Here is a 22,537-nt window from a genome sequence, read left to right on the forward strand (position 1 = left end):
CTCCCACTCTCAGTGGTGCATTGTATCTAACACTCCCCTCTTGGCATTCCATAGTCTTCCATTTTCCCTATTTCTTGTGGCTTGATCCCCTCCCCTTGGTTCTCTCTTCCCCCTCAAAGAGTTGTTGGTGTCTCTCTTGATCCTCTCTTTTCTCTCTCCCCTTCTTCTTTTAGGGACCACACCCATGTAGGATTATATCATTTTTATTGCTTAGACTACTTTATATTCTTTTTATTTTTGGATTTGTCATTCATTAAGCCTTAAACATTATCCTTTAGGTTTTGTGCTTGATTTTCATGTTTATGTCCCTTTTGTCATTTGTATGTTATTACTTGGTCTTTTGTCTATAGCTTGTTCTTATGTAATGATGAAGGTCTTAAATCCCATATACATGTATATATATGTTAGAAATATTAGGTATTCATTTATGTTTCTTGGCTTCTTTTTTAACTTTGTAGATTCTTCATTTGTCTAATTTTAATATTTTATTTTATTTTTATTTGAACTTTTCTATTTGATTTTTATTTTAAATGAGTATTAAAATATGTTGTATGTTTGTGTATGCATATATTATACATACATATCGATCTTGCAAGTTTTTTTTTTTTTTTGTTTGTTTGTGTGTGTGCATTTTCTCTCATTTTCTTATAGCTTGGGAGGTTTTTCTTTCTCTTAATTTTCTTCTATTGTCATTTTGACGTTCCTTTTGGATATATATCCAACGTGTGTATTCTTTTTCATGATATTTCATGCATTTTGATGGGTTTATCTATTAGCATCTCTCTCCTTGATCACTAGATACCTTTAAGCATTCTTTGTGCCTTTTTCATCTTGATTTTTTTTCTCCTTAAATTTTTTTTCTTCTTTTCTTTTTGGTCTTTGATTTTTTTTCAATTGCATGCATATAGTTTTTTGTTTTGTTATGTTTTGTTTTGTTTTGTTTCTTTTCCTAGGTTTCACCTTGAGGGTTTTATTTCCTTGCAAGAAAAGAGCATGTTGAGAAGGGGAAGGGTGTCATAGAAAGTAGAAGAAGTAAGAGATGAGGGAAGTCGTTGGATACAGGAAGAGCTTCTAAATTTTTAGTGAATCTACATTTTCAGTGTTATTCTAGATCACAATATGTATTCGCCTTACTCCTTGTTTGCCAAATTGAATAGGGTGCATTTCAACATGTTCTATTTTGGAAAGATTGAAAGAATAATTTCATTATGTTTTTTTTTTTTTCAATAAAAGTGGATTATTCCACTAAACTTTTTTATTAATATATATATTTTTTTACACAGGATTCAAAGAGCATACCAGAGGAAAGAACCCTGGGAAGAAAACCTTTGGTCACAGCTCATAAAATAAACCTATAGTATCTGACAGATCAGTTTATGCACCCTGCCCAAAACCACATACAAAATGCGGTCACAACACATATAATATCAGTTTTGCATAGAGCCCATATGACAATTTGCCAAAAAAAACCATCAGATAATTTTCAAATGTAGACTCCACAGCTGCTACCAATGGAAGAAGACAAAATTTTCCAAAGCCCTGTGCCAAATCCCATGAGCCAAAAACCTTCGTACCAAAAAAGAAAGTATCAAAAAACCTTTGGAAAAACACTATTGTATCAAATAACATGATCTTGAACTCTCCTCTAGACAACGAACATGAATACTTGAAATGAAAGGGGAAAGCGGGAATAATTATCATCATAAAATTTTACATCAACATTACTCAAGAAAATCATATAACTATTGCTTCAAACCTTCCCATACCCTAGAAGGAGTTTCCTCAAAACTCACCTCTTGCTGATTAGCATTGCTATCAATGGCTAAATTTGCCAAATAATCTGCAATCTTATTAACTTCTCTGTAACAATGGGATACCAAGAAAGATTCAAACAATTCTAATTTTTGTCAAATGGGATCAAGTATATACTGCAAATTCCAACAATTCGATTTCTTTTTCAGAACACATTGAATAATCACCATAGAATCTCCTTCAATTATTAAGTCCTTAATTCCCAAAGAGATTGCCATATCCAATCCAAAAAACAAAGCATGAAATTCCGCATAATTGTTAGTTTTAAAACCAATAGCATGACACTTAGCTTGAATAAAATTTGCATTGTGATCATAAATTACCATGCCTACCCCAGCCGACCTAGGGTTACCACAAGAGGCCCCATCAAAATTCAGTTTAAAGTGCACCTGCGGAGGAGGTTTCCATCTAGCAAAGCATCTCTTACCTATTGCATCATTCTTTTTTAAAATTGAGCCATGAGAGGGTAAAACTGACAACAACTTCCAAACTCTAGTAACTCTACTATCCTAGTGCGAAAAAGAAGTAAGATTTTCCAAATTCTTATAAATAAATGACAAAGCAACCTCAGAGATTGAAGACTCAATTTTTAATAGAACCTCAAACATAGGAGACCTTGTGTTTTTAAATATCATGTTGTTTCTCTCTAGCCAAACATTCCAAATCACAATAGATGGAGATATGATCCAAAGGCATGCATAAAAAGATGAGGCAAACATAAAGGGCCAATATCTGAAATGGGAAATGAGATCCTTACCAATAACAAAGGATATATTTAACTTCTCAAACAACCACTACCAACATTCATAAGCATAATCACAATGTAGGAACAAGTATGAAGAAGATTCTAAATTTTTGTTACAAAGGACACAAGGGAAAACAACAGTAATACCAAGCCTATCTAGTCTCATACCTGTAAGGACTCTGTTCTGAACTGCCAACCAAGCAAAGGCTCCAGCTTTAGGAAGACAAGACGAATGCCAAAACAACTTATAAGGCCAAGATGATAAATCTTTAGCAACCATAAGAGAGTTGTAACCATCTTTAACAGTGTACTTACCAGAAATATTCTTTGTCCAAATAAGTTCATCCTTAGAATCAGAAAGAAATACAATTCTATCCCCCAAAATCTTCTCAAAATCTAATTTCATGCTTTGATCAACATCTAAGAAATCAATCAACTTCCATCTAGCCAGCTTAAGGGGTCCACTAGTCACAATTTCAAAATAATCTGCTACAAAAACACCCCAAAGGGAGGAAAGAACAGTGATCAGAGGAGACCAATCCCTAATATTCACCAAAGGTGTGTGTCCATTCCATACTTCATCCCAGAATCTGACCTTTCTACTATTATGAACAATCCATGAGAGATGAGGCAAAATAACTGATCTACATTTACAAAGGAAATTCCAAATAGCAGAACCCGAAGGCAAATTTGAGACTTTAAAAATGTACTCTCTCGGTCCATTATTTAAATATTTGGCAAACATAATCTATGCCCATAAGGAGCTAGGCTTGTCATATAATTTCCAAACCAACTTAGCACCTAAGGCTAAATTTTGATTTTCCAGACTCCAAATTCCTGTTCCCCCAAGTTCCTTAGGCAAACATACCTTATCCCATGCAACTAAAGGGAGTTTCTTCTTGCCATCTTCATTATTGTTCCAAAGAAAATCTCTAAGAGTATCCTGTAAACTAACAATAGCTGCTTTTGGAGACTTCAAAATAGACATGAGATATATGGGAACAACATTCAAAACACACTTGATGAGAACAATTTTACCTGCCAAAGTTAATCATCTATGATTCCATGAGAGAATTCTTTTAGAAATGACCAAAATAATCTTATCCCAAAAACCAATTTTATCCTATTTAACAAAGAAAGGAATCCAAGGTAAGTACATGGAAGATTTCCAGTCTCAAATCCCCAAAAGGATTGCAATCTATGCTGAACCAGTTGTGATGTATTAAGGAAAAAAATCTTTGATTTATCACCATTCACTTTCTGACCAGAAAACGATGCATAATTTTGTATTATTCCTTTAATCACTTTTGCCTCTACTAACGAAGCATGTCCAAATAACAGAGTATCATCTGCAAAGAGACAATGAGAAATACTTTGGGAAATATTTTGAATCCTTATACCTTTCCAAAGCCCCCCCACTTTAGTAGCCTTAATAGCCCAACTAAAGGTTTCAGCTAGGAGAATAAACAAAAGGGAGAAAGGGGATCTCCCTGTCTCAAACCCCTAGAGGAAGTGAAAAAACCACAAGGACAACCATTAATTAAAACCGAGAATCTTGTAGAAGAAATACATGCATGAATCCATTTGACCCAGGCCTTGGAAAAACCTAACTTCTCAAGAACAACACATAAAGCCCCCCACTCTACTCTATCATAAGCCTTCATCATGTCTAGTTTAAGTATCATGGCCGGGGTTCTTTGGGTGGAAATAGAATGCAACACCTCATGTGCTACAATTCTACCCTCTGTCGTCTCCCTTCTAGGAACAAAACCACCTTGCTCCAATGAAATGATCCTAGGTAGAATTTTTGCCAACCTAAGGGAAATTGCCTTCGTATATATCTTATACAAAGTGTTACATAAAGCAATGGGGCGGAAGTCAGCAAAAGTCTTAGTATCCTCCTTTTTAGGAATAATTGAAATCATTGTAGTATTAAGTTCTTTTAAAATAGACCTATTTCTCCTAGCTTCCTCGAGAGCCAATAAAAGATCATTTCCCACAAAATCCCAACATTTTTGAAAAAATAAAGGAGTAAAACCATCTGGTCCCGAAGCTTTATCTAGATTCATGGCAAAGACAACACTCTTAACTTCTTCTAAGGAAAAGGGAGACATCAACATCTTATTGTCTTCCAAAGATACTAAAGGGGGAATATTAGATATAATATCATTGCTGAAATTTCCATTTTCTGAAGATAATAATGACTTAAAAAACCTAACTACCTCTGAAGCAATGTCCTCTGGTTCTGTCAATAAATTCTCATTCTGACACTGAATACAAGATATTCTATTCTTACATCTTTTAATCTTAGTTGAAGAATGAAAAAAATTTGTGTTCCTATCACCATCTGAAAGCCATAACTCTCTAGATTTCTATCTCCAATAGATTTCCTCTCTAGCTAACACCTCCTCAAACTGTAATTTTAGTGACTTCAATTCATCAAAAACTTGTGGCACCATACCATGTTGAAGCACATGAGTATTAAGACACTCAATCATATCTTTAATCCTTTGTTTCTCCTAAAAAATGTTCTTAAAATGCGAGATATTCCATTCCCTAATATTCAATTTCAAATAACTTAACTTCTTAGCAATCTGAAACATATGGGACCCAGAACAAAAAGGAGCAGAATTCCACCATTTCATAAGCAGAGGCAAAAAAGAAGAATCCCTAAACCACATGGGCTCAAATTTAAATGGAGACTTAAAAGAAGTCTTATCCTCAATAACTGAAAGGGAAATTGGAAAATGATCAGAACCCGAGACCGGTAGAATAGAGGAAAAGAATTCAAAATCTGAATCAATCCAATTCTCAGATAACAAAAACCGATCTAATCTCTTAGCAATCTAAGAAAAATCCCTTCTCATGTTTGTCCATGTGAAAACTCCATTTTGAGACTTACAATAAAAAAGGCTCATATCAAAAATGAAATCCCCAAAGTCATCCATAATCCTTTTATTAGGGAAAATACCTCCTCTTTTCTCATCTAAATCAGTGATAGCATTAAAATCGCCCCCGAAGATAATAAAGGAACCATGTTTTAAGGGAGAAGAAATCCTCTTTAATTCACCCCATAACTTACTCTTCCCTTGAATACTTGACAGAGCATAAATGTTAAAAAGCCAGAATTTAACCTTCGAAATCTTGCTTATAACTAAAGCCAACATCCAATTTGTAGCAGATGCCACTAACTGTACCTCAATATTATAATTATTCAAAAGTAGTGCCAAACCTCTTGAAGCACCACAAGCTGGAGAAGAAAGAAAATTCCACCTTCTCCAAGATGAAAAAACCAAATCAGTAGACTCCTTTGACAACTTTGTTTCTTGCAACATAAAAATATCACACTTAATTAAGTCCATCTGGGACTTAATTAAGCGTCTCTTGTTAGGGGCATTTAAGCCCCTAACATTCCAAGAAATAATTCTCATTGTCCTCGAGGGGAGGCCGAAGCTCCCCTCTTCCCATTAATTGGAGAATTTTTGCTTTCCCCAAAGCAACCTTGCAAATTATGTTTCACAGCCCCTGATCTTGTCATAGGAGGACTAGTCACAAATATTTTACTCCTCTTTCTTTTTACACTTACTGGAGTTAGGCATGTCTTCTTAGGAATACCAAGAGAGACCGAGTGCCTCCCTTGCCCACCAACAGGAGAAAGGGACAAAGTCTTTTGAATTCCAGCATCAATTTCCATTTAAGTCTTAAGATTATTTGGAGGCCTACCTCTCCTAGGAGAAACCACCGATGGTGAAAAAACCGGAGTTGTTTGGACAATGGTAAACTCTTGCATGACTTTGCAGAAGCCAGGATAAATGGATTATCTTCAAAACCCAACTCTGTTGTAGCCAAAACCGCAAAAGGATTAGCAGATGCAGAAATTGGAAGGGTTGAGTTTATACCGCCCAAATCATTCTCAATCGAACAAACAACTCTATCAGTAATACCCTCATCCATTTGATGTGCATGATTGTTAAAAATATCATTTACTTACTGAACCAGATTCTCATCTGGCATAATAACAGGGACAACCTCTGATGGATTACTATTCCCTAAGGAAGATTCATTAGCCATATTAATTTCAACATTCAGAGGGGAATTATTAGACACCAAATTCTTAATTTCCTAAACTAAAGAAGCATCATTAGGAAAACCTATGGCAAGTACCTGTTTAATAGTTTCCCTATCAACCACTGCATTTTTATCTAAATTCACATTCTTTGAAGAATCAAAAACCTCCTTTTGAGTGCATGAAGACAAATTGTCGCCCTTACCCTTTGTGTGATTATTTGGAATCTTAGGGCAATCTATCATCAATGGATGATCTACTCCATTCATCGGGGGATTACCATTCACTATACCCCCGTTATTAGAAAATGTCTTCAGTAAAGATGAAAGTGAGACCGAACCCGAAGTGTGAACATTGGGTTTCCCGGAACTACGACACAATGAATTATTAATGTGACCTATTTCTACCAATTTATGCGAAAAGACATTTCCACATCCTTCAACCGAAGGTCCCGCCGACAAACTATCTTTATTAAGGGATTTAGGGACAGAGCCAACAACCTGCTGGTTTTTCTTAAAATCCATAAGTAATGGAGCATCCAAAAGTAAAGGAGACATAAGAAGCTCCGTTTCTAATTTCTTAATTGACTGGTGCCAAATACCATCATGAGACTTGATATTACAAGTACGGGGGCAAACATTGTTAGGGTTAATAAGAACACAAATTTTTACCAAAACCTCCCCATCTACAAAGTCCATTGTAGATGTTAAAAAAGTTCCAATAGTATTTCCAATTTTCTCAAGAACATCTGGATCCATAAATTCAGAAGGAATTTTAGGTAAACCAAACCAGAAAGGAATAAGTTTTGAACTAGACCAAGAAGGAACAAAAAAAGGTTTCCAAGCCACAATTGAAATTAAATGTTTTCCAAACCAATGATGTGAAGTTCTTAATACCTCATCTCTGAAAGAAGGAGAACCAAAGACAATAATAAAAGCATTCGTAGACAATAATTGAAAATAATGCATATCCCCCCATGTTTTCTGCAATTTATGATAAAGCTTTAACAAACTAATTTGATCACCCCAAATTTCCCCAGAAATAGCATTTGTATGCAAACAATTCACTTTCTTATCGACATAGGAACCCAAAAGATCAATACAAGGGATAGGAGCCCAAACCTGTGATGAAGAAACCCTCGACAGAATAGGATCAAAAGGTATCATACTTACCTTTTCCAGACTAGCTTCCTTGAGGTTCACATTTACCTTATTTCCCACCTGCTCTGAAGAAACAAAAACCCTAGCCACAGTCTCCTTATTTGCCAAGCCAACAACTCTAACAAAAGTTCGTTGATTGCCTAGATCCAAAGACCATTTCCTTGAAAAGCCTTTGAATTGCTTCTCAGAATTCCCTTGATTCACACTATTATTAAAACGCCTTTGAGTGAGTCTCCTTCCATTGTTATTCTGCCTCCATGCCACACTTCGTCTGTTCCCAAAGAAGCCTTGAAAGTATTTTGAAGCTGGCCGAAAAACCTTGCTATTTCCACTCCGGTTTACCTGTATCGCCATGTCCTTCCATCTACCGTTCGTGTAGACCCACTGCGGAACATGAGACGGGTCTTCCCAGCCCACATCCGCCCATGAACCCAAATCTCCTCTATCACCCATATCCGATCACTGTATTAACAATAATAAACTCTTGATCTTATAGACTGCGACCTCTATTTTCAATGACTGAAACTGTGGTCTTCAAACCCTCTGGACTGCTATGAACAAATAGTGAACTACGATCCTCCTGATGCTACGAAACATAATCTGTACCCTCAATACTTTGCTTCCATATTGCAGACCTTCAAGTGGTGTTGACTACCTCCAGGTTGGGGCGGGTTCCAGGTGTCTAGATTCGGATCTACACTCAGAATAAGATTGCAACTCAGATCTGCAATGGATGGAGTATTTGCTGTCCTAATCTGTTTCTTCACAGTATCAAGATGACTATATCTCCTAAAGATGGTGCTAGACTGTTGGGATCTACTGACTCAGCTAGATTCGCAGAAGTATTGCAATCGATCTGAACGCCAAGGTTGCCCTTCCGATTCCCACACTCTGTTTATGCGAAAAATTAACTCAGATCTGCCTTCCTGCACTAAAAGTAAGTCTTCATAATGATCGAGGTCATTGAGAAAGGCTATTATACAGAGCTTATCTTGTGGAGCTTATCTTTTGTTATCTCAACTGCTAGACCATCGCAAGCTTCGAGCGTTCCCTTGTAATTTCGAGCACTGAAATTTACAGCTAAAACCCTAGTAGCTATTTCCGGCGATTTCTCCTTCGACACATTTTCTAGATCTTTCATCTGAGGTGATCAATGTGGCGCTATGGAAGCGTGTTGACATATTCAGTTACTGATGCATGCAAGAACCTTAACTCCAGCTCAATACATCCTTGCCATACAAGAAGCATCAATGGGTTCAAGCTACAATGACACTGGAATTGGAGTACTCGAAGAGCTTCCCTGTTGCAGAAAAAATGATGAGCCCTCCATCCGCTTCGCACATAATTGATTCTTTCTTTTATTCACCTCAATGAAATCACTATGTATGCTGATCACAATGGTCACAGAGGATATAGAATCAGATCAAACCCTTGAATAGAGAATTGCCATCTCTGTATATGATGATCTCGCCATTGCTTTGCTAATGAAGGCAGGTTGGAAATCGCTGCATCTCATCTTTGAAATCGCACAAACCCAGAGTCGCTACCTGATATAATCGAATCAGTAAATGAAGATCGACTGGAGTGCTAGATCACTGTCAAAGCAGATATCAAATCATCAACCTGGGAGGATGACATAAAATTGATTCAAGATAAATACTGCGTTGACTTGATGATCAACCTGATTGAATCGGTGGTGATGGGAGATAGTATCAATTCGCTGTGGTGAAAATCGCATAATTATTGTGTCTAATATAGACAAGGTTATTTATGTAAAGGATAATTAGTCAAAATATATAATAACCCATCTTTAATAGATTTAATGGAAAAACTAATCAACCTTTTATGCCAAAGTTCCTAATTGTTATCGTTAGTATATTATATCTTAGTTTTATATTGTCTAAAGTTTCATTTAAATGAGTATTACATTACTGTTGCTAATATGGTTTTCTCTAGTAAAAAGAGCATACCGAAACAAGAATGATAGATATGACTACTAAGCCTCATGACTTGTGTATTGTCAAATGACTATTTAATACCCATGATGGAATCTTAGCCTTGTCAATATTTTCAAATTTAAATATATTTGTGTTTTCATCATAGATCTATCGGTCTTACCTCTTCTATATGATTTATAGATTTATTTGGAAGCTATATAGCTTGCCTTTGTGATGACAGTAATCTATCCTTTTTCCAACCTTGTTCCTTTACGACATAAAATGTGTTAATGTAATGATGTCTCAATTCAACCTTTGTAGTTATGGTTTCATTTATATTTGATGTGTAATCTCCCCTCCTTCTCATCTCTCTTTCTAGCATTTTCTTGGTCTACAAATATTTATTATTCTCCTTTAGCTCTCTATTACCTCAATGATGGCTCATTAGGTGTGATCCAAAACATTGAAGCAAAATCTTTAACATAACTAAATCCAAATAAAATAATAACGACTTTATGGATTGAATAAATTTAAAATCATTATCTTAGAATAATTATAATTAAAAATTTTAATTAAATATTTCAACCTAAAATTAAATTTTAAATATTTTTTAATATTTATAGTATTTATAATTGATAATTTTTAAAGTATATTTTTTCAATTTATTAATTATAATTTATAATTTTAGTATTTTAAATAATTCTTTATAATATATTATTTATATTTTATAATATTTCAATGATTTTTTTTTTCTTTTCAATAAAAGTGGACAAGCCACTAAACTTTTTTTATTATATTTAATAATTTTTTTACAACGGGTTTAAAAGGCATACCGACTGGAAAGAACCCGCAAGAAAACCTCCGGTTATCGCCTTATATAAACCAAACTATACTGCCCTTACAAAATAGTTGTTACATATCCAATCGATCATATAACCCGCCCAATCCCATTCATTTGAGAGAAATAATGAGGTCCCATAGGACTTTTCTTGATACAATAGTTCTTCATATGGTTATATCCAACAAAACATAGGCTCAACTAATTACAAAATGAAGAGCTGGATGCCAACAAATATCTCCTTGAGAAAATCATGCAAAGACACCAAGAAGCCCATATGCTTTTACCAATTGGGGAGCAAAAAAATTCTTCAGCCTAGCTTGTCAAAATTGAATTCTATACCAAATTTTCCCATACCTGCATCAAAAAATCATACCACATCTCCAAGATATCATAGAAAAGTATCAGACATTTAAAAACCAAGATCTAGTGCCTTTAGTTGGGGGATCATTAGCTACATCCGGAGGAGGAACAACCCTTAGAGGAAATTCCAGCCATGCAGGAGCAAAAACCAGAAAGCTCAAAGAAAGTAATGAGTGCAAAGCTTCAAAAACAACCAAAGCTTTATCCATAATCTAAGCAGGTACCCTTTGTTATAATTTATAATTTGCATTTTATAAAAAAATATACTAAAAAATTATAAAATGTAGATAAGTAATGTTATTAAGAATAACCAAGTCATGTCAATCTTTGAACCCAACCAAGTAGTATTAGCATATATATAGTGATCAAGTTTTATACCCCATAACTAGTTGGAGGTTTAGTGTAATTCACTTGTATTTGGATTAGAAATCAAAAGATAATTTTTAAACTCTTGTCATACAACTAAATAATACTACATGTAAATTATGCTTAATTTTTTTTATGTACAATAATCTAAATGGGGTATCGTATATATTATCTTACAAAAATTAATAGTCAATGAAGTAAAATTAAAGAAAATATGCCACATCAATTATTTTATAAAGTTAAGTCTAGATATTTTGTTTAGCTTTGTAGTGTCATAAATTGTATCCTTACACAATTCACAATCATTTTAGGCTCACTTTGGTGGTTTTCCCTCATGCTCCTAATTCATGATTGATTGTGCTAATTACATAGCCAAATCTCAAAGGCCAACACAATCTTGAGATCACTAACCTTGACCCTAGCTCAAAAACCCAGGACTATGATGCACCCTAGTCATCCTAGTCTATGGCACCTAGCTCCATGTTCTAGTAAATATGGACCCAAGTCCGAATCCTCAAAAGTTGGGAAACTGTAGAGTAGGACAGTGCTCCCCAATGTCATCTTTCTTCAAAATTTCAACATGAAATGTGTGACGTTGTGTATAAATACAACTCCTACCCCCTCATTTGAACATCTCCTTATCTCTTCACATAAAAAAAACCCAATTGAGCAATAACATTCAATCATATTCAAGGAAGCAGAGGAGAGATCCAAAGTCAAGAATTCAAGCATTCAATTTAGCAATCATGATCAAGTTTATGTGTTCCTCCATGAATGAAGGCATGTTTTAACTCCTATTAAGAAACATCAACCTTTCATAAGGCTTCAAGGCAAGAAGATTCATAACAAATACATCATTTGTCAATTAAGCATTTCCTTAAGGTTTATAGCCTCTACCCTACCAGGGGTAAGCTCCCTTTTCTAATCATCATAGTTGTAGTGGAGGTTAATTAGTACTTGGGGTTTGAATTTGGCAAGCCCCTCTATAGCACAACACTTTTACCCTCTTTGTGTTCACAAGTTTTAGATTTGATAGACAAAAGTTATAGAAAGTATAGATTGAGACATAGTTCAACGCTTTGAATAGGCAAAAAACCTCAATCTATTCTAATTTGTGCATGTGCCTAGCACTTTTTGGTTTAATTTTGGAGGAAGTGACCTATAGGGCATATTGATCCAAAATCTAAATTTTTAGCTGACAAAAATGCCTTCAGGTCTATGGCACCTAGCACACTTGACTGGCATTTTCAAATCCAAATATTAGTGCCAGGCTTCTCTCTATATCTAGTTTCCAAATTTGTTCTTCTGACTTGACCTTTTGCTTTGTATCTTTCAGTTTGTGCTAAATCTTATCAATTTCCTAGTATTTTACCTAGTTTTTGCATCATTTTGATGGTATGATGAAAGAATAAGGATTCAGTTAACTACTGAGAGGGGGGGGGGGGTGAATCAGCAGATAGAAAATTGATATAAACTTATACCAATCTCAAAATCAACCTCTCAAAGAAAACTCTAAACTAACAAGTTAAACCATTCAACTACAAATGCAATATCATTGTCAAGTTAAACCGGTTGATTGTTATAATAGATTAACAGTAAAACAACTTGAAACTCACAAACATCCAAATACTTTACTTACATAAGTAAAACCTCATTTCAGATTGCTGCCGGTTAACATAACATATCAAAGTGGATTTAGCAGTTAAGCAATTCAATCATAGTAAACATAACCACAAAAACATTCACCACTTGACACAATATTTTTGACGTGGAAACCCAAATGGGAAAAACCACGGTGGGGATGAATACCCACAAGTATTTTGAACTCTTCTGAAGTTCGCCATGTTAGGAGCCAAGCCTATTAAAGCTTTACAAAAAGTCTTGTTAAGAATAGATCCTGTTAGGGACCACCTGTTTAAGGGATTGACTATAATGCCCTATTAGAAGCAATACCTTGTGAGGAGTAACCTCGGTAGAGAATTTGAAATCCAAGCTAATGGACCACCTAGTTAGAGGATTTGAATAACACTAAGCTTGTTAGATCTTACTCGGTTAGGGGATTTTAACTGCTGTAATTGTTAAAAAACAACAGGGGTTTGTTGATCTGTTTGAATTGCACTACACTTGCTTGTTCATATCCTTTTCATTCTCCTATCTACCTTTACAAAAATTGTAGATACATCATCTGGTTTGGCAACCACACTCTCACTCTCAACTACAAATTGCCAACTTTGAAACAAAAAAGCTCATCGACCTTATAAACAAATCACTAGGCTGGTAACACAACACAAACCTAATTATCATACATATTACAAACAAATAGGTTCAAGTATGACCATTGGATTACATAATAATCTCTACACATCACTCAAGATAGCCTCGACCACTCCTTGATCACCGCTTCATCAAACTCTATAACTCATCATGCGGTTTGCATTACATGCAATATACTTGCTCATTCCGAAGATAAAAACCATTAACTCAACGTGCCAAAAACTATTTGAAACTCTTCTCATACAACATGCATACATGTCATAATCATTACCGCTCATCATTAGATCATAAACCAATACAAACAATTCACCAAACTTCATCAATTAGGGTTTACCAGTTGATCTCACTTCTTCTTAGCAATACCGGTTTCCTCCACAAATTCACCTACCGGTTTCAATTCCCTTCACTAGCTCTTCCTATCGGTTAAAAAACAATAATATAACAACATCATTACCGGCTAATTGACATCAATGACAACATAACATTTCAATTATACAATCTTCATGCAAATGCCAACAATCTCCCCCTTTGGCATTGATGGCAATACAAGTATCAATACCCTTGATTGCTATGATTGTGAATAGGAATCCTAGTTTACATTTTACCATGTACTCTCCTTGTCTTCAGCTGGTAGCTACTTGTAGATCTTCTCTCTGTCAATCATACAATTCTTCTCCCCATTTGACAACAATGCCAAAGTGAAAGTAAAACATGCAATGTCAAAATTCATTGTTCAACATCAACAACCTGCAACTTGATGCTCCCCCTATGGAATAACTCCACTCTACACCAATCCTGCTGTAAAATTCTGCAAGTAGCTCTGGGACTGATGTACTCTACATCATTCTCAATTGACCTCATTAAGGGGTACAACCCGTAGTTGACTTCTAAGATACTCAAAAGTAGTCTTAGGTAGAGGTTTAGTAAAGATATCTACAAGCTTCTCCTTGGTAGAAACATTCTCCAATATCACATCTTTACTCTGCACTTTTTCCATCAAGAAATGATACTTCAATTCAATATGCTTGGTTCATGCATGCAAAATAGGGTTCCTGGAAATATTTATGGCACTGTTATTGTCACATAAGATCTTTACAGGTTATGTAAACTTCATCTTGAAACCTTCCAAAATATGTCTCATCCAGATAGCCTGGGTACAATTCATATAAGCTGCAACATACTCAGCTTCAGCAGTAGACTATGATATATAAATCTGCTTCTTGCTACTCCATGAAACAAGTCTTCCTCTAAGAAAGAATGCTCCACCGGTTGTGCTTTTCTTATCATCAACATTGCCTGCCTCGTTTGCATCTGTATACACCTTCAAATCAAAGTTACTTGCATATGGATACCATAATCCATAGTCAATAGTGCCTTTCAAATATCAGAATATCCTCTTGGTCACTATCAAATGTGTTTCACTTGGATTCTTCTAAAATCTATCAACTAGACCAACTGCATGAGCTATATCCGATTTGTTGTGAACAACATAGTGCAATTTCCCAATCATTGACCTGTACTCCTTTTCATCAACATATGTGGCTTCATCTTCCTTAGACAATTTCCAACCTATGACCATTGGTGTCCCAACTAGTTTATAGTCACTCATACCAAATGTCTTTAATACCTTTTTCAAATATTTAGACTATGTGATGAAAATACCACTCTTCATTTACTGAATTTGCAAGCCTATGAAATTTTTTATCTCTCCCACTAGAGACATTTCAAACTCACTTTTCATTTCGTTTACAAAGTCATTGCTCATGTCATCATTGTCTCCAAATAAGATATCATCCACAAACACTTCACTAACTAGTATCTTATCTCCTTCAAATTTGAGATATATGTTACTGTCTGCACTAGTTCTATGAAAACCTTTCATACCATGCTCTCGGTGCTTGCTATAACCCATATAGTGCCTTGTGCAATTTTCATACCATGTCTTTTTCATCAGTCAAAGCATAACCATCTAGCTGCTCAATGTATACTTCTTCTTCCAATATTTCATTCAAAAATGTTGACTTCACATCCATCTGATATACTTTGAATCCCTTATATGCTGCAAATGCAAGTAAAGTCCTGACACCTTCCAGTCTAGAAACTAGTGCAAAAGTATCACCATAATCTTCTCCTTCTTCCTGTGCATAACCTTTGCAAACCAATATAGCTTTGTTTTTGGTGCAGGAGCACCCTTCAAAGGGCTCCCACCATTTGATTTTGATTGTGTTCTTGCTTCTTGAAGAAGCCATTGTATATAAAATAAGAGCCACGTGCTCATTAGTCCTAGTTTAGGTCCTAGTTGAGGTCCTAGGGTCATAAGTCAAAGTTGAGTTTTTCTTGAAAGTAGAAGGTATGTGTGCCTTTGAGGTGTTTAGGGTCCTTCTTAGCATGGTGGTGTCCTTAGGATAGCCCAATGTGGGTCTAGGAGTCAAGAAAAGCAAAATTGAGAAAGTTGCTCAAAAGTTGCATGACAACTTTTCAAAGTTGTCAAGCAACTTTTCCACCTAGTAGGTCAAGATATTTAGTTTAGCGTGGAAAACCCTAATATGGGCACATAGACTGAGGAAAGGGTAGTATAAGTAGTTGCCAACCCTAAGATAAGGGGTTGGATGTCAGTTGTTGTACGACCCAAGGAAAGTGATTTGACTGTGACTGTAGTTTTGTTGTCAGTCGACACAAATGGAGTAAGGAAAGATTGTTAATGGATTGATTTTCGAGTAAAACTATGTTGAGAGTCTTATATGGTGTATTTACTTCCATTGTGAGCATTTAGATTAGGTTTTATTTTGTAGGTGTGGTGTGTTTGTAAATATTTTGTAAATTACCTTCTCACTGTCCAGTTTTAGATTGTTTTGAGAAAATGGGTTGTTAACTCCTTTCCCCATTGTGGAATCACCATGAAACCATGGGGAACAGGATTAAAGACCCTGTACAATAATTCAAAGCAAGAAGGGCCCTTGAAGATGCAGGGAAGCCAACCAGAGACCCACTCCTAGGCGAGACTAGATAGTGCCCGGCTAGGAAGGGGTGAAGTTGCAGAGGTCCAGGAGAGCAAGGAAGGATAGAGGAGGAGGCACCCTTTGGAGGAGTTGTAGAGGGGCGAATGGAGCACCATTGGTGAGAAGGAGGAGCTTCCACCAATCTAGAAAAGGTGGTGAAACCAACAAACCAACACTGTGACCCTGGCAGGCCTAAAAACCCTCTTTAAAACCCTTAAAAACCCCAAAATTCACCTAGGGCAGTGTACGGACACTTGGAGGCCCAAAACCAGGAAAATCCTTGAGCCCTTGCCAAATGAATAGTAGGTCTTTTGGTAAGTTTCATAAGCAAATGCATCATCTGCAAGAGGGAGCCCTAAAAGTCCGGATAGGAGGCCTAATTGGGCACAATCCTTGTAGCCCTATTTTGTAGGTAAAAGACAAAATAGTGAAATCGGTAAGGAGTTGGAAGTTGAAAACCTCTTGGGGGAACATGAATGCATGGATAACCATGTCCTAGACCTATCCTATCCTTTCTAGGACCTAAGAAGGTGTGGAGTAATCCAAACCCTTATTAGCCTAAGTAAGGGTTTGTTGAGTTTCATGAGTAGGTGAGACCTTAGGAGAAGTAATTCAAGTTGTTGGTGGGTGGATTGGGCAAGGTCAGAGGATTCCACAAGCAGGGGAAGTCCTAAAGACCCTAGGGTGTGGTTAGAACACCTGGTGATCCAAGGAAAGGATCTAGGAGTATAGACTAGGCTAGTCTATCCCAAACCCCATCCCATCAGATTGGTATCAGAGCTAGTTAAATATTTGGTGGACCATGCATGTCTCTGTATTCAGGTGAGTCAGTAGGAGAGAGAAAAATGGTCACTAATGCAGAGCTGGCTAGGGAGGTAGAAGAGCAGAAGGAGAAGAATAAACTCCTTGAAGAAGCTATGAGCGAAATAAGGGATAAGCTGCAGGAAGTGGTGGATCAGAGGACACATGGACCTTGGGGTGAGGACACCAAGGATAAAGGCAAGAAAACTATAGATATAGATGACATTATACCTAAACCAGATCCCTTATTCAATGAAGAACCTTTTGTAAAGGCTATTAAGGCTTTGAACACCAAATCTTTTGAAGGATTGCCACATTTCAGTGGAAGGATGGACATTGACACTGTCATGGAATAGATTGAGGGTATGGAGAACCACTTGAGTGTGAAGGAGTGACAGAAGCTCAAAAGGTTAAGGTTGCCAAATCAAGTTTAAGGGGAGCAACTTTGACATGGTGGAAGTACCTGCAAGAAGAGAGAGTTAGCATGGGGAAGCTACCTATTGCAAATTGGAAGGCCATGGTGAGTAAGATCAAGGAGAACTACTTACCAGAGGATTATGAAGTCCAACTTCATAAGAAGAGACAGAGATTGAAGCAAAAAGACCTTGATGTGACCTCCTACATTGAATAATTTCAAAAGCTTTGTCTTAGATCTAAAGTCCAAGAAGATGAATCTATCAAGGTGGCTAGGTATCTAAGCAACCTAAAGTGGAACATTCAAGAGGAGATAAGCCTATGGACTCCTACCACTGTCCAAAAATGTCATCAACTTGCTGCCAAGGTGGAAGAGAGGAACAAAAGGAAAGGAGACTCTAATAGAAGGGGTAGAGGTAGAGGTAGAGATCAAATGAATCACCAAGGTGGTTACCAAAGAAAGGCAAATGAGCAAAAGAACCAAGGAGAAGCCAAGTTTACTAAACATAGCAGTGAAACCAATCTCAGAGGAGGCCATTCTAGAGGAAGAGGGGCACAAGGGGGTCCAAGTAGGGGTAGAGGTACTAGCAGGGGTAACTCCTACTTTGCAACCATGAAATGTTACAACTATGGACAATTGGGACACCTGACCTATAGATGCCCTGACAAGAGTACCTCATCAAACAGTGGAAGAGGGTTGCTTATGCACATGAAGACACATCAAGCAGCAAGACACCTAAGGTGGACCATATTGAATTAGAGATTGGAGAAAACCTGATGTTCAATAGGGTCTTAATAAGACAGCCGGATAAGAATGAACCTAGGCATAGGAGAGCATTATTTAGGGTGAGATGCAAGATCCTTGGTAAAGTTTGTAAGGTGATAGTTGATTCAGGGTCAACTGATAACATAATATCAAATGAGGCAGCCAAGAAGTTGAAACTCACAAGGATACCCCACACTAACCCTTACAAGGTGACATGGTTGAATCAAGAGTAGAGTGTGCTTGTCAATGAACAGACTTGGGTAGAGTTCTCTATTGGAGGATACAAGGATATGATACTTTGTGATGTGTTACCCATGGATGCTTGTCACCTATTACTAGGTAGACCCTGGCAATTTGATAGGAAGGTGATCTATGATAGAGAGGAGAACTCCATTTCCTTCAAGAAGGATAGCAAAACCTTTAAGATTCAATCTTTGACAGAGAATGAAGAGGGAACCTCAAGAACACCTAGTGTCTTATTGGCTACTAGTAAAGAGTTCTTATACTTGCTACATGAGGAGGAAATAGTGAGGTGTGTCATCTTTGTGAAGCCAAAGGAGGAGGAAGACAAGTTACAGATAGAGGTACCCAAGGAGGTGAAGCAAATGTTGCAAGAGTATAAGGACATAGTGAGTGATGGAGCACCTGCAACACTCCCACCAAGAAGGTCTATAAGCCATCAAATAGACTTTGTTCCCGGTGCATCCCTACCTAATAAAGCTACATATAAGATCACACCTGACCAAAACAAGGAGGTGGCAAGGCAAGTGCATGAGTTATTGGAGCAAGGACTGATCAAGAAGAGCATCAGCCCATGTGCAGTCCCGATAGTGCTAGCATCAAAGAAGGGAAGCAAGTGGAGACTTTGCACTGATTCAAGGGCAATCAATACGATCACCATAAGGTATAGGTTTCCTATTCCTAGAATAAAGGATTTGATGGACTATTTAGGAGGTGCTATGTATTTTGCGAAGTTGGACCTTAAAAGTGGTTATCACCAGATTAGAATTAAGGAGGGAGAAGAGTGAAAGACTGCTTTCAAGACCACACAAGGGTTGTATGAATGGCTTGTGATGCCATTTGGACTCAGCAATGCCCTAAGCACCTTCATGAGGTTCATGAATGAGGTGTTAAAAGACTTCGCAGGCAGGTTTGTGGTGGTGTACCTAGATGACATTCTCATCTATAGCAGAACCAAAGAGGAGCACCTTGAGCATTTGAGGTTAGTCTTAGAGAGGTTGCATGAAGAGAAGTTATCAATCAACCTAGAGAAGTGTGACTTCTTGAAGCAAGAGCTGGTCTACTTGGGATTTGTGGTGTCTAAGGGAACTTTGAAGATGATAGGTCAATGATGAACCACAACTACCAAACCGGTACTGAGAGGGGGGCTGAATCAATACAAACACAAATACAGTAAAAAACCGGTTTGACAGCAAATGTTCCAAATGACTGACAAACAGGGATACTAGTAAAGCAGAGTGCAACTGGTAACATCCAATATAGCTCAATCAGTCATGAACCGGTTACTCAATAAGCTTTCCTCTTAGCTCAATACTACAATATCATTATATTCTCATGCATAAACCAGTAAACTTGACCATCAGATCTTCACAACAATGAGTTCAATATGTTTTATAGATAGGCATAAAACATAGAACCTTCATGTACTTAATAGGTAAAACAAAGCATCACAAGACATAAGCATTTCACATGACACACATATTTTTCATGTGGAAACCCAACTGGGAAAAACCACGGTGGGGATGAATACCCACAAGCTGCTTTTTGAACTCTTTAGAAGTCCACTCTGTTAGGAACCTTGTCCGGTTAAGGACATTACAATAGGTTCTGGTAGGAACCGATCCTGTTAAGGATCACCTGGTTAAGGGATACTCGGTTAAGGGTTAAACCTGGTAGGATCACCTTGTTAGAGGATTTCAAGAACTCAATAGCTGAAAGGATCTCCTAAGCTTCTCTAGGTTCTCAGAACTCATTAGCCTCGAGTTACCCGGTTAAGACCACCCGATTTAAGGGATTTTGAATCAAGCCAGTTAAGGCTACCCTGTTAGGGGATTTTACAATTGTTGAAGTGGTTAGAGATCAACAGGTATTACAATGATCTGTTAACATCACTTAATGCTAATGCAGATCCATTTAGGCTCCTCTTTTCCTTCTGCACATTCACTTTGTAGGTATCTCTTCTCTCCTTTGGTCTGGCAAGAATCACGTATCACTTTCCTTGGATACACACTCACAACTTTTGCCAACAACCTCAGAAGGAAATCCAACATCGACCTTATAGGAAACATATAGGTCGGTAGCAAAAAACCTAAACCCTAAACCTATTGGGTTAAGAAATTCAAATGGTTCGATCCTGACCGTTGAATCATGCTACATTAAATGCAATAATCTTGAATTGATCTCAAGATATTCTCCATCGTCTATTATCCACTGTTTTCATGGCGGCTAATAACCCATCACGCGTTATCACTGTTTGACAGACTTTGCACATTCCTGAGGTAGATAGGAATAGTCATCTTCATGCAAGATCCTTCACACACATAGAGCTTACGTGGCAACACGATCTATCCTTCATCATACTGCTAACTCATCACACAAAGATCACCGATTGAGTCACATAGACTTGAGGTACTCCAACCAGAAACCCCGAAGTGGAAGCTACCTACCAACCGGTAGTCATACAATGCTTCCATGTGCTGGTTCCCATAACTACATGTCAGTTCACCTTGAACAAATATGCCACTTCACTTTGGCATATAAACCAGTTCATACATATGCCGGTTCCTCTCTCTTCACTTATCACATGTGCCAGTTCACACTATGTCCCATATTGACATCAATGACAACATACAATATCATTATGTCTTCATGCCGGTTTACATAATGCCATGCCGGTTCACATAATGCCAACAATCTCCCCCTTTGGCATTGATGGCAATATACAAAAGATATCTTCTCTGCTTCACATCTTCTCCCCATTTGCTACAGATATCTTTTCGCTTCACTCCTTCTCCCCCTTTGACTACAATGCCAAAGTGGAGGTACAATCATCACTATTCCATCATGCTGCTCCCCCTGAGGAGTGGCATCCTTCAACACACAAATCAATCAAAGCTTTGTCATTCCAGTACCTGACTGATGTGGAACAATCACTTTTAGTTCACCTCCTAAAGGGGTAATACCCCTAATTCACCTCTCAAATGCATAAAAGATGTCTTTGGGAGAGGCTTGGTGAATATGTTTGCTAATTGTTCCTTACTGGACACATGCTCCAGTGCAATTTCTTTATTCTGAACCTTTTCCCTCAAGAAATGATACTTAAGCTCAAAATGCTTGGTACTAGAATGTAAAATCAGATTCTTTGATATATTGATAGCACTTGTGTTATCACAGAATATACTTACCAGTTCAAATACAGGGATCTTGAAGCCTTCCAGTACATGCTTCATCCAAATTGTCTGAGTGTAGTTCATGAAAGCTGCAACATACTCTGCTTCCGCTATAGACTGAGAGATACAACTCTGCTTTTTACTCATCCATGAGACTAGTCTACCACCAAGAAAGAATGCACCACCGGTTGTGCTCTTCTAGTCATCCATATTACCGGCCCAATCAGCATCTGTGAACACTTTCAGATTGAAATTATTGTTGTATGGGTACCACAATCCATAGTCAACTGTTCCCTTCAGATACCTAAGAATCCGCTTGACTACAATCAAGTGAGATTCTCTTGGACTCTTCTGGAACCTTGCAGTGATGCCAACTGCAGGTGCAATATCCAGTTTGCTATGCACTACATAATGCAACTTACCAATCATTGATCGCTATTCCTTCTCATCAACTAGTGTGGAGTCATCCTCCTTTGTCAATTTGCAACCAGTCACCATCGATGTACCAACCGGTTTGCTGTCTTCCATGCCAAAAGTCTTCAATACCTCTTTGACATATTTGGACTGAGTGATGAAGATTCCATCT

Source organism: Cryptomeria japonica, chromosome 2 (assembly GCF_030272615.1).
Source record: "Cryptomeria japonica chromosome 2, Sugi_1.0, whole genome shotgun sequence".
In the NCBI taxonomy this organism is placed as follows: Eukaryota; Viridiplantae; Streptophyta; class Pinopsida; order Cupressales; family Cupressaceae; genus Cryptomeria; species Cryptomeria japonica.